The following is a 27,216-nucleotide window of genomic DNA, read 5'->3' as shown; positions in this document are numbered from 1 at the left end:
CCCAGAAATAGGAAAAATCATATTACATTGGAGAAAGTTGTCACTGTAGTAGTTTGGGGCTTTTTATGAATCAACAGCAGTGTTCAGTTTCTTTAAATAGATCAGCAGAAGAAAAATAATCAAATCGTGAAACTTTCCTGCAAGGAAAGTCAGGAAGTCCCTCCTCCAACAGATAGTTAAAATACTTTTAATCTGTTCTGATTATAAAAGTGTACAATTTTTATATTTCATAGCACATTGCTGGGGAATAACTTGCAAATTCTTTAAACAATTTTGTAGGTCCCTCAGACTCTATGATACGATTTTTCAATAGGTTAATCCATGAGGCTCTCAGAGTAAAATCTGCAACCCCAGGTGCTTCCAGCAGTACAACATTTAGGGGAAGAAGAAGGGGGAAAAAACAAATATCAAAGCAACAAAAAAGTCTCCAAAAATACAGAGGACCAATAAGAGCCAGGTACTCACAGAGAACAGCGGATATATTTGGTTTTGATTAAAGTAAATTTTAATCATTGTTTTATGTGATCTCTGTGTCAGTGAATAGCAGTCAGTTGTACAAATATACATTAGCCACTATACTATTGGGATTTATGTGCGCACAACAGAATTTGTACAAGCAATTATGCTATTTGGAGATCTGACTATTGTGTACCTAACTGCTGGACCAGTTGTGCAGCCAGTCGCACAATAAACACCTCACCAAATGGCTCAACTGCTTGTGCAATGTCAGTTCTGTTTACAAACAGTATACTGGCTACTAAATCTTATAAGCTACAGTGTTTCCCCCCCCAAAATAAGGCAGGGTCTTATATTAATTTTTGCTCCAAAATGCATTAGGGCTTATTTTCAGGTTTTTTTTAAAAAAATTTCACGTACAACAATCTATATTTATTCAAATACAGTCTTGCCATCTTTTGAATGCTGCACAATGGTGGGATTTATTTTGGGGGTAGGGCTTATATTACAAGCATCCTGAAAAATCCTACTAGGGCTAATTTTCAGGTTAGGTCTTATTTTCAGGGAAACAGGGTACTGAGGCAGGTGAAGTTACCCTGCACGAAACAACACTTATTTGGAAACAGAGGAAGTATCTCTGGTCCCTCAAATTGAAGTAGCATCCAAGGATATCTTTCAGAACTGTGCTAGCATAACACACAATACTCTATAATGCATAATTGATTTCCTCCTGCCCTTTGGTCCCAAATGCAAAAGAACTGATTCACAGAAATAGGAAACAGATTTTCCTAGTTTGTATTCCAGATGTCTGACATTATTTGGTCAAAAGTATATTTTTAAAGGAAAACTGTTTCCCAGTATCTCCTGCATCTTTATTCAATACATAAGCATAATCACGTGCATTCATGCTACAATGTGGAGAAGGAAGCATTTTTTGTTGTGGGCCTATTCCTTTGGTGTTGTGGGTGTGGCTACTACTTTTTTTTCTCTTCTTGCCATGTCCTTTCTGGTTTTCTGCCATTGTACCACTTCCGCTCATCTATTCCTAAGGAGAAACAGATGGCTCTGAACGGATCACTTGAGAGGGGCCTTTCATATCAGATTGAGGTCTGCATGTAAGTGGATCAAGGGCCAAATGTGGCCTTGGGTGCTGCAAATTACTGACCCCACCATAATGGAATAGCCAATCACAATTTAGCAGCTAAACTTCTCAAAGGAGATCTGAGAGGGATCTAAGAAATGGGATTTGGATGACTGCTGAACCATCTCCCCTCCCCCTCAGCTCTGCAAATTATTATCTTAGATCATTTCTACCTTTAGAACTCTTCACAAACATCTTCATGTCTAGAGAAACAAAATCCTGTTATTACAAAATGGGTTGCTCAGTTTGGGTTATTGGTACAGTGGTGCCTTGCATTACGAGCGCTCCGTTTTATGACGAAATTGCTTTACGTTGAAGGTTTTGCGATCGCAAAACAATGTTTCCTATGGGGGAATTTCGCTTTGCGATGATCAGTTCCCTGCTTTGGGAACCGATTCTCACAAAGCAATACAATACAATACAATCTTTATTTGCGGTCTCTGACCTATTAAAATACATACATGTAATATTTAAAATGAGTGGGGACAGTTAAAACATTTCAAGACGATTAAAACAGTATAAAGTGATAAAATAGATTACCTATATTATGTTTTCTTATATTAATGTTATATACCATCAGTCAATCTTTATTTTACAGTCTTGGACCCATTAAAATACATACAAGTCAGATTTAAAATGGATGGAAACTATTAAAACATTTCAAAACAGCTAAAACAGTACAAATTAACAAAATAGATTACCCATACAATGGTTTTTTTTTTAAATGACAGGGTTAGGTAGAGGTCAAGATTGTTTTACGTATTCTTTGGGCAGAGAAGAGGAATTTGGCCACTGATACAGTGGTTTTCTTGTTTGTATCACTTAATAAGTATTTTGTATGCCAAATCAGAGTCCTACCTGGGAAGACATTCATTATGGGGTTAAGGAATTTTATACGCTCGTTTATGTAAAAATTGCACTCAAAAAGGACATGCTTCATAGTTTCAATTCCTCTATCCTTACAAGGACACAATCTTTTTTTGTATGGGGTGCCAGAATTATCGTCCATCTAAGATTGCGGATTGGAGACAGTTAAATCAGGCTCTTGAGAATACATGCCTGTATTTAGGGATAATCATGTTCTCTAAATACCTAGCACTTTGGGAGAAATTATAGTTTAGGTCAAGGTGAAAAATGGAGCATGTTTTGCGAGCCATTGAAATAGAATACTGGAAGTCAATGTCCCTGATCCGCTTTTCTAAGATAGAGTTGGCTGCCATGGGTTCCTGGGCATAAAGGAAGTCCAAAGAGAGCCCTAATAGATGCAGTTTGGATGGAAAAGCTTTAAGCCATGAGCTGTTATGGACATCTTTCTGTAGACGGTTTAGATATCCCACCGAGGGATCAACATGTATAACCTTGTTCCGATATCTAAAAGCAAAAAGCCACGCGCTGCATTCTAGTGATGTTAGAGCGATGATTTTTGGCCAGCTGATCGGTGGTTTCAAAATGGCCCCCGGGTAAAAAAACATGGCTCCCCACTCTTTTCTGGGACGGATTCCTCGCTGCACAGGCAGCGAAAATGGCCACGCTATGGAGGACCTTTGCTGGACCGTGAGTTTCAAGCCCCCAGGAACGCATTAATCGGGTTTTAATGCGTTTCTATGGGCTTTTAATTTCGCATTACGACGTTTTCATTCTACAGCGATTTTGCTGGAACGAATTAACATTGTAATGCAAGGCACCACTGTATTTTAAGTGCTAATTATTAATTTTTTCCCAAAGAAAGCATTTAATTTTTGTAGCCTGTTGAATTTCGTAGTCATCCATTAACTACTATCAACTGGATCTCTTACTGAACAACCACTTAAGGCTATTATAGTAAGCAGCTGGTTGTTATTTTGTAGAGATAAAAATTCTTTACCCCGTCAACTTAAATTTTACCTGAGGCACTAACAGGAAGGTCCACACAATCAGCATAAATTAATATGGGAATAATTATTTCATGTGAAATAAACAACTCAGGACACATCATTTGTGCTGCAATATTATTATCCTGAGAGGTGAATATGGATGGCTCAGTAAGCACACCTGACAGACACTGATCAGATAGCTCTTATTCAGTTCTAATTCTAGCAAACAGAGCAGTACCTGTATACAAACCTGTATTTCAGAGCTTGGAAACAGTAGCATTGAAGTACATTGTTCAAGAAAAGTTAATTTGGAAATACCAAAAAACTATGGGAGCTGGCTGGATAGCTCAGTGGAACAGGCATCTGGCTACAAAGCCATAGGCTGAGTTCAATTCCCCTCTGTGCCTCCAGGTAAAACAGCCAGCCTGTATGGCCTTGGATGACATACACAGTCCCAGGGTGTCCTAGCAGAAAAAAATGGCAAACCACCTCCAAGTATTCTTTATCCAGAAAACACCTAGGAAGGTTGGCCATAAGTTGGAGTCGACTTCACGGCATACACACATAAAAAGCTATGATAGATTTCTGTATAATTCAATTATTAATTTGTTAACTTGTTACATTAGAAACTATCACTTAAAATTAAAATATCTTTTTTCAGGGATGTTAACTTGGTGCCTACCTAGTGTGAAGTACCGTATTTTTTGCACCATAAGACGCACTTTTCCCCCTCCAAAATGTGGGTGGGGAAGTCAGTGCGTCTAATGGTGTGAATGCAGCAATTTCGTCGCTGCTGGCCCCGTGGGGGGGAGCGTCGCAAGGGTCCGGGTGAGCCTTCCAGGACCCTTGCGAGGCTCCCCCACCCCCCCACGGGGCCAGCACCGGCGAAATCGCCAGCTTCCAGGTGGGGGGAACGTCGCAAGGGTCCTGGAAGCTCACTCATATCCTTGCGATGCTCCTCCCACCCACGCACGGGCCAGCACTGGCAAAATCGCCAGGTTCTGGGAGTGTTTTGAGGCTTCCCAAGCCTCAAAACACTCCCAGAAGCTGGCGATTTTACCCCCCCCCCGGTCCCATGGGGGGGGTGGAGGGTGGCAAGGGTCCAAGGGAGCCTCCCAGGACCCTTGCCACCCTCCCCCCACCCCCCCACGGGGCCAGCCTTGGCGAAATCACCAGGTTCTGGGAGTGTTTGGAAGCTTGATAAGCCTCCAAACACTCTCAGAAGCTGTTGATTTTACCACCCCCGGCTCTGTGGTGGGTGGGGGGAGGGTGGCAAGGGTCCAAGGGAGCCTCCCAGGACCCTTGCCACCCTCCCCCCACCCCCCCACGGGGCCAGCCCTGGCGAAATCGCCAGGTTCTGGGAGTGTTTGGAAGCTTGATAAGCCTCCAAACACTCTCAGAAGCTGGCGATTTTACCCCCCCTGGCCCCATGGGGGGGTGGGGGAGCGTGGTAAGGGTCCAAGGGAGCCTCCCAGGACCCTTGCCAGGCTCCCCCCACCCCCCACGGGGACAGCGGGGGCAAAATCGGGAGCTTCCAGGACCTTTTCTGAGCCTGGAAAGGCTCAGAAAAGGTACTGGAAGCTGCCTATTTTGTCCCCTCTGTCGCCCCGGGGAGGCAGGGTGAGTCTCCAAAGGTTCCTAGGGTGTGTTCTAGGACCCTTTGGAGACTCACCCTGCCTCCCCCGGGGGCCAGAAGGGGCAAAATCGCCACCTTCTGGGGCTCTTTTGAGGCTAGATGGACCTCTCCATAAGGCTCACCAAATTTTAGGAGAAAAAAGCAGATAATTTTTTTCCTGTTTTCTTCTCCTAAAAATTTGGTGCGTCTTATGGAAAGGTGCGTCTTATGGAGCGAAAAATACGGTATTTTGGGAGTTACCCTGTTTCCCTGAAAATAAGACCTAATCTGAAAATAAGCCCTAGTAGGATTTTTCAGGATGCTTGTAATATAAGCCCTACCCCAAAAATAAGCCCTGGTTAAGTGAAGCCCACCTTCCACCATTGTGTAGCAACCAGAAGAAGATGGCATGACTGTATCTGAATAAACGTAGATTGTACATGAAAAAAAAATGAAGCATCCCCTGAAAATAAGCCCTAATTAGTTTTTTGGAGCAGAAATTAATATAAGACCCTGTCTTATTTTCGGGGAAACACGGTAGGTAAAGGTCTTTTTATCTTCCCAGGCCTGTCCGTCTGGCTGACCTTTTCATTTATTCCATCACTATGATTTTAAGCTTCATATTGCAGCTATTTTTATTGTTTCCCTTCATTCTGAAGTTAACTGCTGCTGGGTGGCCTGTACATATTTGAAATAAATAAACCAACATCCAACATGTTGAGTTAAAGCCTTGTAAAAACAGAGAAGATTACAGAAGAAAAGATGAAAGTATAAATATTTGGAACAATATTTATTGCACTATCTTAAGCTCCTCAGACAGCTATCTCAGGGTGTTACGATGCGGTGGAGGTGACTCTCCTTTGCACAGGATGGTAAACTTGCCCTAACAGTCCCTGGTATGCCCAAGTGAAGCCTCATGACATAAATTTAATGGCAGCCATGGCAAATGTTTTGGGATCCACCACATCTAACCTAGCTCTGTTCCTTGAAGAGTATCATAGGGTGACCTCTGCACTGAAAGCCTAGAGTTGATGTAGCTTGATTTATCCCCACTAGTTTCAATAGAGAGAATATTTTTAAAACAAAATGAAGATTCACCAGGCAGAAAAGCCCAGGGAAGGCTTTTTGTTCAGTCACACCTTCTGTGCCGGACAGTGTGGACCTCAAGTTCTGCCTAACTTTTATAAATGCCTTGACCTGGTCCACTGAAATCTTTTCTTTGAATAAATGAACTATACTCCTATCTTTGTCTGATTTATAAGAAAATTCTTTCATAATATCTCCTCAGTTTTCTGCTGACCAAATGAATTGAGGGGTAAAAAAAAGGCAAAAAGTCCTCCAAGACCGACATCCCTTAAACTAGTTTTGTTGTTGTTTTTATTGCTGTTGTTCTGAGTCCAGGCATTGTTCTTTGTGTTAGTCACTTGCACAGTGTCATTGCTTATGTCTACAGAAAGCCAAGCTGACGTTGATTAATTTCGCAATTGCCCCCTTGTCTATGAGCAGATATATTTCCGCAGTGGAAAAGGCATGTTGGCTAAATGATCATCAGTTTTGACCGAAGAGCTGGAATAGTAAAAACAAATCTACTTAGAATCTCTTCGATTGTGAATCCAGGATGTTTTTAACTATTTAAACCATTGCTTAGCAAACCTATTTATTTTAGATATATATGAACGACAAAAGGGAACTTGATTTGGATCCGGATCAAAATTACTAGTTTAAATGACCTTATTTTAAATAAATCCACCTGATTCTTCACTCTCTTCTCATAAAATACATAGGTCTTAGACATGCTTCTCTTTAGATGGACTGCAGGAGTATATTCAATTTGTGTATTTTATTTTTTTAACCCAGCTGATTCAGTGGAATTCCTTTTTTTTTTTTTGGCTGGATCCACTACAGATTCCAACGTAGACACTGGCAAAGAACCCTAGAAACATCTGAGCAGGGGCTTCCTCTCATTGTAGCTACTGGCTGCCTGAGTATTAACAAGGAAAGTGGCCCCCTGCCAGTTGGCAAGAACAGCAGAAACAGCAGTGCATGGTTCTAATATAAGCAACTAAAAAGTCAGGCACACACAGGTTCTTTCCCTAGTTTTTGCCCTTGCCGACAAAGGTTGCTCTTGGCAAACATCAGCACACAAAGGTTTCCATCCTCATTTTTTTCTGATCAGATGATACAAAAAGAATTGCACAGAATTATAAGGCAATCAAGTGCAAGCTTTACATAGCCCAGTCAGTGAAATAGCAAATTGGTAAAAACATGGCAAACATGGCAACTGGTTCTCATACAACTCTTTGCCTTTGGGACACAATTACTCTAGCGAACACCCTGCCTTCCCATATATGTAATGGTATTAGCCTGCACCAATGGGAGTTGTTGGGAGGCGGAGCCAAAGTGAAACTAGAAGGGAGGGGTGAGTTGGAGTTAGAGGCTTGACAATTGAGGAGTTAACTGTGAAGTGGGGAGTTAGGCTGTGGAGAATTACAGATGGTAATTGAGAGTGAGGACGTTAAAGAAAGTTAAATAAGGAATAAGTTATTAAGAAGCCAATAAGTGCCTTAACGTCTTTTAACAATTTATTCGAACAAACCGTAATCAATAAACCTGTTTTATGGTGAAAGTCACACAGCGTATGGACCTCAATCTTTCTGATTAATTTGTGTTGGTAAGGACCAGCTGTTTGCAGCATGAAGTAAAAAGGGAAAATGGTTTGTGAACCTTGGGTTAGTGAAACAACCTGGGGGCACACAGGAAAGAGGGTACACATCAGAATTGGTGTCCAGCGGCGGGATACAAAGAAATCCAGTGAAGCCAAAGTTGGAACGTAATTTTTCTAAGAGTCATGGGTATCTTTTAGGTAGGATCTGTGGTAAAGAAGTGGGTGACCTGTTAGAGCTTTTGTGGGAAAGCTTATTGGTGGGCCTTCTGAACCCAGGTCAGGGGAATTTAAGATAGGAAACTGACTCTAAAGAAAATTCTTTTTGCCTCAGGATTTGAGAATCCCAATGAGCTAGCTCAAAATCTAGAGCTCTGAGAGAAAGAGAGCAGTAGTGGATAAGAGTGGAAGCCAGGATCAGAGCAGATCTGTGGTGAGAGGAGAATAAGAAGCTAAAAGGAAAATTATTCTGCTGTCTGGAGGTAGTAATTGCTCAGAGAAACTTAGTAACGAAAGTTGGGAGCTGGAGAGCAGCCAGGAAGAGCTGCTGAGTATATCGCAACATAGTTACTGGAATAACAGCTGAAATAGAGGTCCTTTTAAAAATAGTAAAAGAAAGTCTACTTCAACTCAAATGCCCCCCAAAAGAACAAAACAAATCAGCTATGGAGGGAGTTGAACCTCAGGAGGTTGAGAGGAATGGAAGCCCTCAAGTTCAAAGTGAGGAAGAACCTGAGGAACTTATAGTGGGTGCCTCAGAGAAGGAAAATGTTTTAAGACTTTGAAAGATGGAAATTAGAACAAGAATATAAGTTCAGGGAATTAGAAAGTAAAGAGAAAGCCAGGGCTGAGGAGAGAGTCAGAAAAATGGAATTAAAGGAAAGTGAAATGCATTTTCAACTGGAGATGAGAAAAATAGAATTGGAGGCCCAGAACAACAATAATAATAACAATTCAAGTATGGATGTTATTAACCGCAAGATTAATTTAAAAGAATTCCCTCAGTATAGGCAAGGAGATTGCCCTGAATCCTTTTTAATTTCATTTGAGAGAGCTTTTTGAGATTTTGGCATTAAAGATGAGGAAAGAATGCTCATTTTAAGGTCTCAGATAGAAAGAGTTTTAGAGGAAATATATTCCCAGATGCCTCTGAAAGAAGCAAGAAATTTTGAGGCATATAAAAAACTTGTATATTCAAGATTTAGGATTGATGCATTCAGATACATTACTAAGAAAGCTGGTGAATGATTTGCTCCATTAGGTTCCGCGTATGAATCGATTTGTGAACAAGTGGATGGAACAGGAAGGCATGTCTTCTTGAGATTAAATGAAAAATATAATTGGGTTAGAGCAATTTATTCTATTTTACCAGGGGAACTTCGACATTTAGTGAAGGATAAATAACCCAAAAATATGCAACAAGCCTGTAAATACGCTATTAGTGGAATCAGAGATCCTAGGTTTTCTGAGGTCAAATTGTACAGACAGGGTTGGGACAACAAGAGGCCTGATAGAAATTATCTCAGACAAAATCCAGATACGGAAACCCAGGTTAAGCCTAAGCATGTGTTTCCAGACCAATATCCACAAAAACCAATTAATCTTGAAGGAAAACTGGATAGGTCTCTTTATTATGAAAGGAGGGCTAATAAACAATGTTTTAACTGTGGAGATATAGGACATCTTAGGGCTGATTGTGTGAAAATTAACAAAAATAAAACTGATAATAAAGCTGACTGCCAGCATAAATAAGTGTTCTGCCTGAAACCTGTAGAGCCAGGGACAGTTGGAAACCATAACAGTTGCTCTGTTGCCAATGACAACGGACTTGGCAGAAAGCCCAGAACTGCCGGAGGCTCGCATGGTACAATGTTTCCTATAAAAATGGATCAGATATTGTTGCAAAACTCTGAAGAATGGATTGGTGTCAATAACACAAAATATCTAGCTCTTAGAGATACATGCTCATATATCACCTTATGTCACCCAGACATAGTTCCCAGGGAACAGGTGACAGAAGATGAAACTATAAACATCAAAGACATTAGCTCTGATCCAGTAATTTTACCTATGACTAGAGTAAAAATAAATTATCAGAGATGGATGGGAGAATGGAAAGTTGCTGTATCCAATCAGATTCCAGCTCCTTGTTTAATAGGTTTAGCTATAGCTAAGCATGTGCAGAGTGTTTTCATAGTAACCTGCTCTCAGGGGAGGCAAGATGAAGCCTCTGGGGGAACAGCTGAAACTCTTGATGAAAGACCCACTTTAGAGCATCCTGAAATGAGAGCAACATGATTGTTTTGGAAAAGCTAATGAGAATCCCATTCCACTGACCCCTAAACACCCAGAGAGGCATTGTGTGGAAAAAGGTCTATTATATAGAGACGTTTTAATGGTACCTCATAGAGGGGGAGGTCCCCACAAAAAGCTAATTGTCCCTTTGAAATATCAGGAGAAGATCTTAGACAAAGCTCATAAGGATATGTTTGGGATACACATGGGTGTCTCCCGCACGAAATAAAGGGTTGCACAAAATTTTTATTGGCTGGGAATGGGTCAGCAAATTAGGCAATACTGCCAGATGTGTGATACCTGCCAAAGGAGAGGCACCGGAAATGACAAAACAAAGGCTAAGCTGTGCCCATCATTACCTGTCATTTCTACTCCATTCCAACAGGTTTAGATATAGGACCCTTACCTCGAGTTACCAGAAGGGGAAACTAGTACATTCTTTCTATTATGGGTTTTGCCACTAGATAGCCCGAAGCAGTACCTTTACATAACAGTGGCAGATGCTTTAATCAGTTACATGTGTCAAATGGGTTTAGCATCCGAGATAGTCACTGTTCTAGTAATCTCCTTTACATCTAGGTTTATGAAGAGGCTGTGACAAGTATGTGGCATTTCTCATATAGTCCACTTACCACCCACAAATGAATGGGCTAATAGAAAAGTTCAGTGAGACTTTAATGAGGTTGATAAAGGCATACGTGGCCAAAAACTCTAATGATTGGGACCATAAATTACAATCCCTACTCTATGCGTACAGAGCTGTCCCCCAAGAAAGCACAGGGTTCAGCCCATTTGAACTTCTGTTTGCCTGGAAGGTACACAGGCCGCTAGATCTCTTATGACAGAACTGGGGGGTTTATAAAGAAATGGACCTTGATTCTGTGGTAGAGTACTTAGACCTTTTTTATTTAATATGGGGAAAACCAAAGTAGACATTTGACTATTCTTCCTGGAAAAGTAATATTATTTTATAGCTATTACTTACCACCTGATCTTGTTGGGTTTTCCATTGGCTATTTAAAACCATACTACCTACATATTTGCATGCAGAAACAAAAGAAAGCAGAAATCATTATTTAGAACAGCTAATTGGTATCATTGGGTGACGCATAGGTGGTTAACAGTATTCTGTTCCAGAAACATGCATAATTTGAATACATCCATAGTGGCAGGAGTAGGTCAGGATGGTTCTTAACAGCTGAAGCTTAATCACTGAACTAGTTAAACAAGAAAGCTGCAGTAGATACTGCAACAGCCACTGCTATCGCCTCCTATTTTTTTATGAAGTTTCAATAGAACCACTTCCTTTGTCAATCGCTTTTGTTGCACATCATCCTGGAATTCCTTCGGTGGGATTACTTCTACTGTACGGTATTCATTTCTTCAACTGTGTACAAATCCTCTGTTTTAACAGCTTCTCAAGAAAATGCTCTTGGATCTCCTTGACTGTCTCATCACCAAACATATAATCACAAAGCAGTACATTGGACCCTGCAATGGGACCAAACATTCTGCAAGGCAAGGTGTGGTATTCCCTTTCTGAACTGTGGTGTTTCATTTATAGGCATGTCTTCAAACAAGATTTCACAACCATCAGAGAGGGTGTTTATTATGTCTTGTTTCAAAGCCTTAACAGCATCTTTAACTTTGGGCTTGTTATTATGGATGTAAGCTTTGCATTTTAAAGCACCTTTAAGGTTTATGGACCCACTGCAGACCTGGACCGTTGTTGTGGATCTGGAATTTGAACTATGTGACAACTGCATTAGAGCTCAAACATCAAAGGTTTGAGTAGCTGATGGCATGTTTCTTGTAGACTTTTTTTTTGCCCTTCCACTAGGTCACTATCATTATCTTTGACTTGACCATTGATTAAAAAAAAAAAGACAGCTCCCTCTGTTTGGCCCATCACGCTACTCCATTCCTTGTATTTTTTTTCCAGGTCATGGCTGGCCGATGTAGCTGATAGCGGGATGTATATATTCACATTAATAGTGCATTCTAAAGATGCCCAAGAAGTGGCAAGGCCATTCTGATATTTCCAGTCTGCTGGCTTGGCCGTACTCTTTGGATCTTGTACATCATATGTGCGACAAAATATTTACTTTGTAGCAAAACAAAGATGAAAAGCCACTCTGTCCGACATGTTGTCATCTGATATCTTCCACAACCTTTTCCTAGCTAGTTTTTTCTACTGAAAAAACAAGCTTCCGGAGAGTATTTTGGATTTCTTTTGCCACTTCTGTAACTGTGAAAGTAAAAACATCCAGAACAAACAGTCCTCCAGGAAGCATTCTTGAAACATGATTGGCATGTGTTGTGATCCATTCCTCACCAATATTAGACAAGTTTGAATGGTAATTTGCACGTATACACACAGACACACACACAAATTTACTGTGCGGCTCACAGGCTGTTGCAAAGTACATCAAATAAAAACAATACAATACAGTACAATTCAATACACTGTAGTATGAGGGGGAAACCCAAATCAAGTTAGATTTTTATCACAGCTAAAAACCTCTAACATCTTTTTAAAAATCCTAAGGAAAAGTAAGTGAATGTAGTTGATAGACAGTATCTGGTGCCAATAACAAGCATCTATCATGGAAGGGGAACCCCAAAGGTACATGAACCTAAATAACTGTTTGATTAGTAGTAGTGGGGGCCACAAGTTTCATTTTCATAAGTATAGATATAAACCTTGCCATTCGAAATGTAATAAATTTATCTCTGTCTGAGAGTAGGATCCTGAGCTTTTTCTGGACAGGTCTTCCAGGATATTTTTCCAAAACAGGCTTCAGGAGCCTTTCATGCTGGGTCATGAATAGGGGACAGTAAAACACAACATGTACTAAGACCTCAACTGATTTTTGGTCACAAGAACAAACTCTCTCATAGTATGGAATTTGTGTGTAACACCCTTTTAAGCTAGCAAGCAGCAACATATCAATGTGTCTAAGTGAAGGCTTTTCTATAGTCAAAGCTCACTAAATTGGCAAAATAAGAAGGAAGATTTAAAGGCGGAGATAAAATAATCTTATAGAACGGGGCCGTTTTTAGAGTGCCTAGCAAACCTATATGTTTGGTAATAGAGATCAAATAATCTGTGCTTTAATGAGCTTTCCCCATAAGATGATGTTAAATATTCTGACTGAGTAGTAAACAAAATTTTCAGACAATAGTTTATCACTAATTTCTGATACAAATTACTGATTTGTTGACTAGTGTCATTATTGACAATTCTAGCCTAACTAGCGCTGAGGGAGTTGAGGGAGGTATTGCCAACAATAATCGGGCAAATGGGTTACTTCTAATGAATATAAGTTTCCCATTCTCCATATTTCAGCACCGTACAGAATCTGGGGGAGTAACTTGGTTTTACAAACTTTGCGAGTGGGAGGGATCAAATGTCCTCCTCTAGTTCTACAGAATCTAAGTATGCCAAACATGGCTTTTTCGAATTTCTGCTTTGTAAAATTAATCTGAAATGCCCAGGAACCTGACTGATAAAACATCATGCCTAAATATTTAAAGTGGGTTACTTGTTTAATATTCTCCCATCCATTGTCTGTTTATGAGAAGGAGGCACAGCCCACAGCGGAGAAAAACTGACTTTAGAAGAGAAGAGCAAGCAAGCAAAGTTTTTGCAGTGAAACGGTGTTTTTCTGTAACTCAGAGAAGCATTTGAAATGGGACTGTGAAAAGGCAAACAGCTGGAGAAGCAAAGGGAGGATTTATCTCGTGCAGGCAGAAAAAGATAATCCCAAGGACACTACAAACTGGATCTTGGACAGTGGAGCTATTAATAATCTGTCTAACTGAAAACCATAATTTTGGTTTTCTCATAATTAACATTAAGAGGGTTCTCCTTGCAATAATTATGAAATTGTTTTAATAATCTTCTAAGACCTATTTGTGTGTGGGATATTAGCAAGGTATCATCTGCATAGAGTAATACTGAAACAGACTTTCCACCTACTCTCACAGGGAAAATTGCAGTCCATTTAACCTGGCTACGATATCATTGATGTACAAATTGAAAAGCAGTGGAGCTAGGATACAGCCTTGATGGACACCTTTAGATGTTTTATGCCGGCTCTGACCCTTAGGGAAGTATCAGTATGGAGGTCTTTGATTCTTTGTAGCAATCTAGGATCTATTTTAAGATTTATGTTTTTCCCGCAAACGACCTCTTGGGATGGAACAGAAAGCAGCTTTGAGGTCAATAAATGCTACATATAATTGTCCTGAAGATGCAATAGCATATTTGTTATTTAGATGGGTAAGCACAAAAATATGGTCCAATGTTGAATGCCCCTCCCTAAAACCAATCTGTTCAGGAGCTAAAAGCTTATATTCTATCACCCAGTCTTCCAATTTTAAAAGGAGATGTTTTGCGTAATGTTTGCCTATTACATCAAGCAAACGTATAGGTCTGTAATTGGCTGGGTCGTTTCGCTCGCCTTTTTTATAGATGGGCATGACAAGTGAAGATGACCATTCTCTAGGGGTGCCACCCACCACATCTATATAAGTAAATAAGGTAGCTAGGATCGGGGCCCACCAGTCCTGAAAAGATGTAAGTATATCGGGGGGTGGGTGGGTGAAATTTTCCCCGGGAGCTTTATTGCTCTTGATTGTTGAAATCAATTTGCACTGTTTTCACTTCCTCTTTGGGGGAGGTGTTGAATAGCTAGTAAGACATAGTCTCTTTGTTGGGCACACTGACCTATTAAAAGACCAGTGACAAGAGCTTTGGCCTTGTCATTCAGCTCTGACAGATACTATCCAAAAGCTTCTTCAACAAAATAGCTTCTTCCCATTATTGCTAATATCTAGCTGCCCAATCGAAAACTTTACAAGGACAGAAAAAAAGGCTGAGCACCCTCGTCAAGCCGGCCATGCCCACTACACCAGCTGGCTGGTGCCTTATTCCAGCAAAGACTCGAGTACTTGGACCATCTGATGAATACCTTACAAAGATCTCTAGAAATAGCAGGGGGAAATGTAAAGAATGCCCCAGTCACATTTCAACGGCTGGTGGATAAAACCCTATATGGCCTAAGAGAGTTTGCCATGGCCTATATGGACTACATAAGTATCTTTAGCAGGACCTGGGAAGAACATAAGTCCCATCTAGAATTAGTGCTGCAAAGAATACTGAGTACCAGTTTGACAATAAAAGCAGTCAAGTGTCAAACTGGTAACTCTGAAATAAAGTACCTAGGACATTTAGTAGGGGGAGGGACGATTAAGCCCCTAGACGGAAAAATAGAGTCTATTGATACATGGCCCATCCCAAATTCCAAAAATAAGATCCGAGCTTTCCTTGGACTAGCCGGATATTAAAAAAAAGAAAATATTAAAGAAAGAAAGCTGACCGCCGAAGAATTGATGCCTTTGAATTGTGGTGCTGGAGGAGGCTCTTGAGAGTCCCCTGGACTGCAAGGAGAACAAACCTATCAATTCTAAAGGAAATCAAACCAGAGTGCTCACTGGAAGGACAGATCCTGAAGCTGAGGCTCCAGTACTTTGGCCATCTCATGAGAAGAGAAGACTCCTTGGAAAAGACCTTGATGTTGGGAAAGTGTGAAGGCAGGAGGAGAAGGGGACGACAGAGGATGAGATGGTTGGACAGTGTCATTGAAGCAACCAAGATGAATTTGACACAACTACGGGAGGCAGTGGAAGATAGAAGGGCCTGGCGTGCTCTGGTCCATGGGGTCACGAAGAGTCTGACACGACTAAACGACTAGACGATGACGAAAGAAACAAGCGGAGAGCATCTAATGGACTCCAGAGTGCCAGGAAGCCTTCAGTCAACTTAAGACAGCGCTGACCTCAAAACCTGTTCTGATTGTGCTGAACTTCAACAAGGAATTTACCATCTACACCAATGCATCCGATGTTGGACTTGGAGCCGTGCTGTGCCAACCAGATGACAGCAGGATATTACACCCAGTAAAGTATGTGAGCAAAAAGCTCCTACCTAGTGAAAGACATTTATCAGCCCATCAAGGGAGAATGCTTAGCCATTGTCTGGACACTGCAGAAACTAAAGCCCTACATATGGGGAAGGGAGCTCATTCTCTGCAGTGATCATTCACCTTAGAAATGGATAAGGACTATGCAATCAAACAGTAGTAAACTAACCAGATGGGCCCTGATCCTACAGGACTTTGATTTCAAAATCAAGAGCGTCAAAGGGTCCCTGAACGTGGTTGCAGACACTTTATCCTGAAGACCTAATGATTAGGAAAATTTAATGTTACATGTAAATCTTTATAATTGTATTAATTGCCTTAAATGTTTAAAGTGGTACATTTGTTACAGTGATAAGTATTATAGAGGAAAATTTAATATAAAGTATTTATAAGTGCTGGAAAGGTATTATTCAATTTACTGGTACTTACCTGTTTGTTTATGTGGGCACACTGGTAAGTCTCCCCTCATAAAACAAACTTATTAAAGAAGGAGGTATGTAGTGAACACCCTGCCTTCCCATATATGTGAAACAACCTGGGGGCACGCAGGAAAGAGGGTGCACGTCACAATTACCTATCAAGGGAATTACACAGGGACTTCCCATATTCTTTGCCCAGAGTGATTCAAATACACTGCGCAGACATGCGATAAAGGGTATTCACCAAAAGGGAGGAGAAATCTATGAACAAAAATGACTCGGTCCATCCAAATTACTCATGAAAGACAGGATTGCTGGAAATAATATGCTCTTTTTGTAAACAAACCCCTAAGAGATGTTCCAAGCATGCCTGTGTATATTTGTAAACAACATGTTGCTTTTTGCTTTGGGGAATAACAAGGGCTGGGTATCTTTCTTTTTACAAGCAAGGCAATGTCTGTAACACTGTATTTCCCTTTTCTGGTTTAAATAATACTTAAATGTTACTTTTTCTTTTGGTGGAAATGGGGTAGGGTGGAGCATATTGAGGTGATCCCCATGTTTTGGTCATCTTACTTTCTCACCACCCATGAAAACAAAAAATAATTGAAAAGCAATAAGTGGCATAACAAACAACAAGAAAAACTGAGTTAGAATAGACAGGGAAAATTCAGTAACATGTAATGGCAGTGATTCTTTTGAAAAATAATTTTGCTAACTGTGATAATCGGTCAGGGGAGGTAGAAAAATTCTTTAATACTGTACAAGAGTTTGTTACAGGTTAAAAACATCTACATTGGCTTGGGCATGTCGTGAGAATGGCTGATCATCGGATTCCAAAAGATCTCCTGTATGGAGAATTAATGCAGGGAAATCGCCCCAGAGGGAGACCACAGCTACGATACAAGGATATTTGCAAGCAGGATATGAAGGCCTTAGGAATAGACCTCAACAGATGGGAAACCTTGACATCTGAGCGTTCTGCATGGAGGCAGGCAGTGCATCATGGCCTCTCCCAATTTGAAGAGACCCTTGCCCAGCAGGCCGAGGCAAAGAGGAAGTCACAAAAGCAGCAAAACCAGGGAGCTGGACAGGGGACAGACTGGATTTGTCTTCAGTGTGGAAGGGATTGTCACTCTAAAATTGACCTTCTCAGCCACACTAGACACTGTTCCAAGTCCTCCATTCAGAGTACATTACCATAGTCTCTCTAGACTGAAGGATGCCTAATCTGTTACAGGTTGCTTTGTTTTGTTTTTGCACCACAGTAGCAACGATGAAGGCCTTCTCACACCAGCATCATCCTTATGCAAAATACAGATTGATTAGAGTGGTTTTCCTTTAAATCAAAACTGAGGTACTCTGAATGATTGTTTCACAATATTTCAGGTATATACTTTGACAATCTGTTTGCTTTGCTTCTGACTAGCCAGTGCATTCCAAATTCTATGAATTCCAAAGAATTTGGCAAGATACTGAAAGGCATCTTTGAATGTACCTATTGATTTTTAGAGAGAGAAAAATCATGGGCTTCAGGCTGTGCCACAGCACAGAAATGGCATTGGTTGCCCTGTTTGATGACCTATTGAGGGAGGCCGACAGGGGCAAAATGTCTCTGCTGGTCCTCCTCGATATCTCAGCTGCCTTTGATACCGTCAACCACAGTATTCTCCTGGGGAGGCTCTCTGAGTTGGGAATCGGTGGCCTGGCTCCTGCCTGGCTCCGTTCCTTCTTGGAGGACTGTCCACAGAGAGGGCAGATTGGAGAGAGTTTCTTGGCCCCGTGGAGCCTCAATTGTGGGGTTCCACAGGGCTCGATTATCTCCCCAATGCTATTTAACATCTATATGAAGCTGCTAGGAGGGGTCATCAGGGGATGTGGGGCTTCGTGTCATCAGTACGCTGATGATGCTCATCTCCTTTTTTCTAACAACAGTGGATGCTGTTTCATCCCTTGAGCGCTGCCTGGGAGCTGTTCAGCAATGGATTCTGATGAATGGACTGAGGCTGAATCTGGACAAGACGGAGGTCCTTCGGATGGGTGCCCCAAACATCAGTGGTCTGGGAAACTCCCTCTCCTTTTGGGGGGTGACTTTTACAACCAAGAATGAGGTTCGCAGTTTGGGTGTACATCTGGACCTGGCACTCACCATGGAGACCTAGGTGTCATCAGTGGGCCGTTCCACACATTTCCACCTTCAGCGGATTGCCCAGCTGTGTCCCTAATTTTTTATTATTTTATTTATTCTATTTATACCCCGCCTATCTGGTCAATACGACCACTCTAGGTGGCTTCCAGACAGGTAAACTATCTTGATGTGGGGGTGTTTGCCACTTTGGTCCATGTGCTCGTAGTCTCAAGATTAGACTACTGTAATGCACTCTATGTGAGGCTGCCTTTGAGACTGACACGGAAACTTCATATGGTACAGAATGCGGCAGCCAGATTTCTTGCAGGGGTGAAAAGGACCAACATATTTCCCCCACACTGGATGCCTTGCATTGGCTGCCCATTCATTTCTGCATTGATTTCAAAGTTCTTACGATGACATATAAAGACCTAAATGGTTTAGGACTTCAATATCTGGCTGAGTGCCTTCTCCCACCCAGTTCTGCCAGAGTCACTCATTCCCGCCAGGCCCAGCAGCTGAGGGGCCTAACGCCAAGGGAGGTCTGGAAGGAAGGAATGAGGAACCAGGCCTTCTCGGCAGTGGCCCCTCACCTTTGGAACAACTTGCCAATGGAGATCTGCCTGGCTCCCTCTCTGGGTGTTTTCAGGAATAAACTGAAAACCTAGCCATTTGGGCAGGCTTTCCCTCCTGCCATATTTTAATTTCTTATACTTTCACCACCTTGGATCTATAATATATGTTTTTTGGTTTTATTATTTTTAAATTTGTAAACCGCCCAGAGTAAACCTTTGGTCTAGATGGGTGGGATAGTCACTCAAATAACATAGAAGTTCTGGGTTTATCTCTGGGAAATGCCTCTCTCCTTATCTAAAATGACCTTATGTCAGTGATAAAGGTTTGTGAATTAATTTCAGAGTAAGTAAGTGGCACCTCCCATCATTAGCTGTCTACATTTTTTATAACCACTCAAATACTTTTGGTCAGCCACTGTAAAATAAACACTCCTTCCTAATTTTTTTATTTCTTTTGTTTTTCTTTGGCAGAATAGCACTAGCTCAAGATAAATGCTGAAAAGCACAACACACCTTGCACAGTGTTGTAATATGGCCATTTTAATTTAGCTTGCATTATAAGTAATTATGACACCAAGTGAGTGGTAATATAACATCCATATTTTTGAGGGAGCAAAGAATGCAGGAATGTCTGGAGAGATTCTTATTCTCTGCTGTGAGATGAGCAGGTAAGGGGTTTGGGAGGTTTCCTCAAGTGAGTATTCATTCAAGTCCTTCAAAATAGTGCTGTCTTGTAACAGCAACAAGAGTCTTGGTTTGATGATATGGAAACAAAGTGAAACCTAAGAAGTTCTTACTCTTTATCCAGCCAAACTCCTTCATTTCCTGATATGTGTTTAAAAAGAAATAACCACAGAATAAATGTCCTGGCCTATGACCACTTAAAAGCAACCCTTTGTCACTTGCATATAAAATACAACATGTAACTAAGAAAGCTGACTGCCACCAGCTGCTAATGTCTGACAGCACTGTCTGTGATGCATAGCAAGTCCTACCAGGGAGATGTTGGTGGGTATTTGGATTTCACAGAGGTGGTTCTGTTTATCTTTCTCATCCTCTCATCTCATCCTCCCACCTACAGGATCTGTCTCCAGCCTGTACAGTTCAAGACTCTCAACTGTGTTTCTGACAAGCATAACTAAGTCTTCAGCTGGGCATATTCCTCAAATCTCAGAGGTTATCAACTCAACTACCACATCTCCTTCCTGGTAGCCAGTTGGGATACCTACTGAGGTCTAATCTATCTCAAACCTTCTCCAGCAGAGTGCAGTGATACTCTGGCAATTAAGTTCAGTGGAGAAAAGCAAACTGCAGCAGCTTCCACAGAATGGAGAGGAAGCACAGAATTCAACCTGCTGAGTCTTGCTAAAAGTGTAATCTACAGAATGTCAGAACAGCTAACAGCAATGAAACATTTGTAGGAAATGATATCTACCCCTTTTTCTCTATTTTTAAAGAGAAATGGATGCTGCAAAGTGAACTAATAACTTTTCTGCTATGATCTGAAACAAGCTCCAAAAGCAATAAGCCTTACTTCTGTGTAAACATTTTAAGATTCCAGCCTTGCTGAAAAGAAAAAGTGGTCCCCAAAATGGCAAATACTGTAGTATCCTCTGAAGGGTATGAGTTGCGATTTTAATAGAATTTCTCATACATCCTGTCCAATGCTAGGCCAAAATTCTGGATAGTGTTTTCAAAGAAGAACCGTAATAATGTTGGAAATGTTTTACTTGATGAAGGTTTCAAGTTCAATCCCTGATATAAGGAAGAATTTGATAATGGAAACTCACTGCCTGAGAGATCATAAAGAACTGTTAGTATACAATACTAGACCAGGTGGAAAAGTTACTCTAAGATGGTAAATGGCAACACCCTACATTCCCATTAATTTTTAAGGAGTGAATACAGGCTACTATCTATCTTAAGCATATTAACTACTTATCTGCCACTTTTGTATCCCCATGGCATGGTACACAGTGCCATTTCAATGATGCAATTGTTATATTTATCATCCCACATACTGTATGTTATTATTAACCTAGTAAACATTTTCTAAGGCAGTAGTGTGACCTCAGCAGAAATTTCTAGCTGCAAGAATTCCTGGATGATATGTTCCATAGTGGCTAAAGGATTCCATCAACTATAGTCCAGTAAGGCAATTTTTCAAAGTTCTGGGAACCCTGAATGCACACCCATTCTTTTGCTGGCTTCAAGCAAAGATACATGCTATTCAAGTGAAGTGACGTGGTATCAGAAATTACCAGATGCCAATAATTGGCTTCATTGGTGTATAAGCACTAAACACTGCCCTAAGTAGGCACCAACAATGAAACATTTGTTTAATACAAGTACATTAGATCATTTCATGCAGACTAGTTACCTGTGCTACCCTTGATCATAACCGAAATCAGAGTGCTTAACAGGTGGATTCTCCACACCAATACATCATTTATTTTAATGCATGCCTATGAGTGAAATTAGTGACCCACTTCACATAAGAGATTGTGAATAACCAGCCAGGTACTGAAAGTTCATCCAAATGAGTTACTGTAAATGGCAAGCATGTGCCTTTGGATATATAGAATAATTAACATTAGGCTAAAATGGCATGATTTCTTTCTTGTCTCATTCAAGAACACTGCAAACTTCAAATACTGTATCTGAAAACAATGGACCTTATTGTGTTCATATTAAACTGACAGTTACATTGGTAAACTCTAGGATATAAGACATGTGTGCATGCAGACAAACTTCATCCCTTACTGTGACCTTTTAACCTTTTATATGATTCCTACTGCTTCCCCTCTGATATTTTCTTACATTTAATGAACTCAAAATGTAAAGCTCCCTTTAAGCCCTGATAAGTAACAATGACAAGCGTTGACTGTTTTAACTGCTGCCGCCTTTGCTATGGGCTAAACATAAAACATAGCAAGTGTACAAGTCTTATCTGAAATGTTGACTACTTCAAGCCATGAGAACTAATCTGAGAGTGGAGATAAAACCATTCACAAGAAAGCAGGAAGAATACTAAGTGTAAACTTAGTCCGTATCCATCACAAAAATGATCTGTTATCCAGGCAAATGTAAGAGTTATACATAGGATGCAAAATGAAGGACAAGTGATAAGTTATTAGTGTAAGATCATTTCACAACCTAGAAACAAAATAAACTCTTGCAAGAAATATATTTTATCAGCCCCTTGCTACTGAGACAAGTAAGGGTCAAATCTTGTCTAAAAGATCAATTAAGTGGAAAGGACTACAAAACTTGGCTCTTCAGGCAGGCCTTCCCTCCTGTCAATACTTGACTTTATTCTTATTATAATTTTCTGTTATAATTTCCCATCTTGAGCATTACTAATCATTATTGTTTTGAATTGTTTTTAACTGTTTTAGTTTATAATGTTTAATGGAACCCGCCCAGAGTAGACTTTGTCTAAAAGGGCGGAATAGAAATCTAATAAACAAACAAACAAACAAACAAATAAACAAACTGGTTATTCTGATATGCTTAACATAGCATTTCATTTGGCATAAAGTGAAATAGCTCTTGCATTCAGGTGATGAAGCATGATGGCATTTTTTTAAAAAAATATTACTGCTGCTCTTTGCAGTTGTTGTTGTCATCACTGTCTAACAGGCTACCTTTCGCCCTGCATGAGAGATCAGAAAATTAAAGGATTTTAAAAAAAACTACTCCATGGTAAGTGGAGCAAGCAAGGTCTGGTGTTCTAGTCCACACTAGTAACCTTTTCAAGCTCTGTTCTTGGACACATTAGAATCAGTGGGAATTTTTTTTCTCTCCATCATAGAAGAAAGAAGTTCACTGAATGCTAACTGTCCACAATGAAATAGAAAAGCCTGCAAACCTGCAAGTGGAATAAAAACACTCATTTGACCCTGCCAATTCTAGCTATATGTCCTCTCTATTAGTTAGGCATCCTTCAGTCTCGAAAGACTATGGTAGCGTGCTCTGTATGGAGGGCTTGGAACAGCGGTTAGTGTGGCTGAGAAGGCCAATTCGAGAGTGACAGTCCTTTCCACACTGAAGACAAATCCAGTCTGTCCCCTGTCCAGCTCCCTGGTTTTGCTGCTTTTGTGACTTCCTCTTTGCCTCGGCCTGCTGGGCAAGGGTCTCTTCAAATTGGGAGAGGCCGTGATGCACCGCCTGCCTCCAGGCTGAATGCTCAGATGTCAGGTTTTCCCATCTGTTGAGGTCTATTCCTCTCTATAACCTCTGTTTTACTATAGATAACAGAACTGTTTACAATGTTAGGAGGAAGACTAAGTCTCAGAATGTAATAGTGCTTTTCAAATGTAACAGACTAGTTTGTGTTATGTAACGTCAAGTCGGAACTGACTTATAGTGGCTGTGACCGATGCCCCACGTCATGCCTGTCACTCATAGCTGGAGCTCATTTGCCTATGAGAGGACAGGACTAGTGGAGGCTGAGAGTCAGTTAAGTCAGTTAGAGTGAGTGAGGAGAGGAGGAGAGAGATTTGCAGACAGAGAGAGAGAGTCAGAGAAAGTGTGAGAACTGAAACTAATAAAGATAAGCTGGTTAAAGTGAATCAATAAAACGGGAGGTGATTGAATGTGTGGCAGAATATATATTTCAATGATTTTGATTCTATGAAATGAATAAAGAATATCTGTGATCCTGAATTACCCTAATTATCCTAATACCCTTTAATAAACAAGTTCTGTTGTTGGCAGCCAGTGTCAGACTAAAGGCCTTTACAGCGTGGATAAAGGAATCCAGTGGTGGCAGCGAAAGAAAGAGGGAATGTCACCAGCATGAGCCCTTTGGGTTGAGAAAAAGAAACAGGGGCACAGGGTGAATGTAACAGTGACCCTAAAAGGGCTTTCAAGGTAAGTGAGATTATTGAGGACTGGTGTTACCAGTTCTACATACCCAATGAGTTTCTATGGCTGAGCAAGGATTTAAACCCCGGCCTCCTGGGTCCTAGTTTGTAACTTTGCCCGCTACACCATGCTGGGTACCAGCCTACTACTACTGTACCTAATTAGTTCAATGCACAATCCTTCTAACAGCTAATCAGAAGTTAACATTGCTGAGTTTAATACAGCTTACTCCTAGAATTGCACATTAGCATCTCTATAAGAAGATAATGTCCTCATTATGTTTTGGTCTTCCAAAGGCAAATGAAAACCCATCATGCTCACTACTCTACAGAGCTGTATATTATATGGAGAGATGAAGGACACAGTTTTCTTAGCTATAACATCCTGGTTGGGGAATGTCTTGACCTCGGAGACCTACCTGGCACCAACGTTGCCTTTATTTGGTTGTTGTGTGTTTTCTGTGCTGTTTGGCCATGTTCTTAAGGTTTTACTTCCTAATGTTTTGCCAGTCTCTGTGGTCGGCATCTTCAGAGGACAGGAGTCAGAACTCTGTCTGTGCTCTGGCTTTATTTATTTACAGCATATGGTAATTACAGAGATCACTGGTCTGTCAGGCTCCTTTCAAATATTATTAAATATTCTGATTAGTTTAAACATATTTAAATTATTATTTTTCTTTTAATGTGATTTCAGTGATTGTACCCCATCCTGTCTCTGTAGGGTATAGTACAAATATGGCAATAAACAAATAAATAACAAAATATACTATGCAAGACAATGCAACATGAGAACAAAGGCTATGATTTACCAAAGCACTTATAGACTCTTTAAGATATGTAAATTTAAAATTGGGGCACTGGGTCAAATCAAAACACACACATTTAACATTCCAGCTTACTGCTTTTTTAATGTCATTTTTATATGCTGTCAAGTCGCTCCTAGCTTATGACAATCCTATGAATTTGTTACCTCCAGAACGCCTATCCTCAACAGTCTTGCTTGCGGAGTAGAATCCTTTTACATGTAATGTCCTTCTCCACACACTTCTGCCTCTGAAACAATGGGCTCAGGGTACAAATCAAGCTTCTTATTAATTTCCACTTTAGTATAGTTCTCTGTTCTACAGCTTCTGGAATCTGGTAAGAGGGTCAGCGTTGTTTCTCCTAAGACATGTGTATCAAAGATTAAATTGAACACTAGAATATTATTACTGTACTTTGCAATTTAGAGCTTTTTTGTGTATGCTCCTTGACTAACACCTATACACATGGGCACAAAGCTTCGCTGAAAGCACCTAAGATTGGTGGTCTTCTACTTACTTTGGAATGCTGACCGAAAGAAAGGCTTGGGAAAGTGCAGCCCTGCTGTTCTATCAACATTCACCCCCTCTGCTTTTCCCAAGGTCTCAAGCAGAAAATCCTTTTTTTGTTCTTATCAGTTCAAACAAGAACAATGAATTCCTCAAGCCCACAAGAATGTGACAAGGTGCCAACAAAGCCAACCAGGAAGGTGATGTATGGTCTATAGGCTGTAACAGCTCTAATAAATCACTTCTCAATCCATGGCTGCAAGGAATGAATTCACACAGCTTAAGGCCTGCATCTTTATTTCTACACTAAAGTTTTTTTTTTCACCTGCCCTCAGTCAAGGGATATCAGGAACTAGAATCCTGGCTTGCATTGCTAGAAATAAATAAAATTTCATCTGCATTGCAGCAGAGCAGTTATGCAGCTTTAAGGGAATAAAAGGATTCATATTCCAGTTTCTTTCTTCAGAGATGTTAATAAAACACCTTTCATGAAACTTAGCAAACAAAGCCATATGTTTCAGGAGCAATTTAAAACCCCAGATCCTCAGTTACTAATTTTGCTTTTCTAAAAGCAGTATGAATTCTCTTTAAAAACAAAAACAAAACCCTGAGGAGTCCTAAGATGTTCTCTGGCCCATCTCTTTCATTTCTTAACAGGAGCACTGGCAGACTATTAGTCTCATTGTATAGTCTGAAGAGAAAAGGTTAACAAATAATGACCAGGGGCATTCATCCACTGCAAAGATCTCAGCAGGTAGGTAATAAGAAGCCTTTACTTCCCATTATTTACTGACTAAACACACATCTCTTGCACAAAGTCACATGATAGGATGGATTTTTAGGAAGGAATACTAGACTGCAATCAATTTTTCTTTACTGCAGAAAGAAGACTAGCTTAGAACAGAATGTTGGGTGGGGTGGAGTTATACCCATTCCCTCCCCACAATTTTCTTCTGAAAAACTTAGTGGCCAACATTTTGTGGCACAGTGTGGTAAATTTCACTAGAGTAGGCCCACTGAATCAGTGGGGACTTGTTGAGTCAGCTCCTGTACAGTTATTGATTTAAATGGGCCTACTTGCAATTAGAACAGGCCAATTTGAATCAATGGCACATACAGAGAATTGACTCACTAAAACCCCACTGAGTTAACAAGCTAACTCTAGTAAGTTTTACTTCACAAAGCAACAAGATGTTGGACACTAAGTAGTCTTGCTCACTCTGTGGATTTCATGGTTTTGATATCTGAGGTTGGGGAGAACATTTTCCCAAGTCAAACAGTAAACCTTCAAAAGCAGAACAGGTATCAGAGACTGGGAAAGTTATTTATGCTTATCTTTTGCCTACCTACTAGCCACACTAGGTGAGGGCATTCTGAGATCCTGTGGGTGTATCAAGTGAATGGTGGAGGGGATAAGGCAGCACTACTCCTTTTTCATGATGTTTTAGTACTGGCGTCCTGTAAAAGTAGAGACCGGAGCTCTGTCATCCTGCTCTCAGGGCATTAGGACTCTCCAACTAGACTAGGCTCAACTTCCAGTAAAGAGGCATTCATTCACATATTGAGCACTGGGTGAAGCAAATTCAACTGGATGGAGCAGACACTAGGAACATGGATAAATATTATGAGTTGTTTCTCTTCCTTGAACAAAAAGCACACCAGCATTGTTGTCCCATTCCAGCCCTGGAAGAACAAAAGCTTAGCAGAGAGGAATTTTAAAAAAAACTGTCCAGTTTGTATTCATAGTGGCAGTCAAAGAAATGAGAAAGAAGGCAGAACACACTGTATGGTTCCCAACGTAATTGTTCAATTCTGTGTGACTTATTTTCCTGGGGGTGCACGGGGGGGGGGAGAGTTGATTTATTTCTGATTGGATATACAGTTATGTGTAATCTGACCAGGGAATA

The 27,216-nt window shown here is 40.6% G+C and overlaps 1 protein-coding gene and 1 pseudogene across 3 annotated transcripts in view; both read right to left on the bottom strand.

Annotated features, from left to right (window-relative positions):
* Positions 1–27,216, bottom strand: part of HMGA2 (high mobility group AT-hook 2) — a 188,732-nt gene that overhangs the window by 114,008 nt on the left and 47,508 nt on the right. The window lies entirely within an intron of this gene.
* On the bottom strand, positions 6,055–12,451 carry LOC110075147 (protein odr-4 homolog pseudogene; annotated as a pseudogene). The gene has a single exon (XR_013536876.1). The product of XR_013536876.1 is annotated as a protein odr-4 homolog pseudogene (transcript).

Source organism: Pogona vitticeps, chromosome 5 (genome assembly GCF_051106095.1).
Source record: "Pogona vitticeps strain Pit_001003342236 chromosome 5, PviZW2.1, whole genome shotgun sequence".
Lineage (NCBI taxonomy): Eukaryota > Metazoa > Chordata > Lepidosauria > Squamata > Agamidae > Pogona > Pogona vitticeps.
The sequence above is the reverse complement of the archived record's forward strand: the minus strand, read 5'-3'. Positions and strand labels throughout refer to the sequence as shown.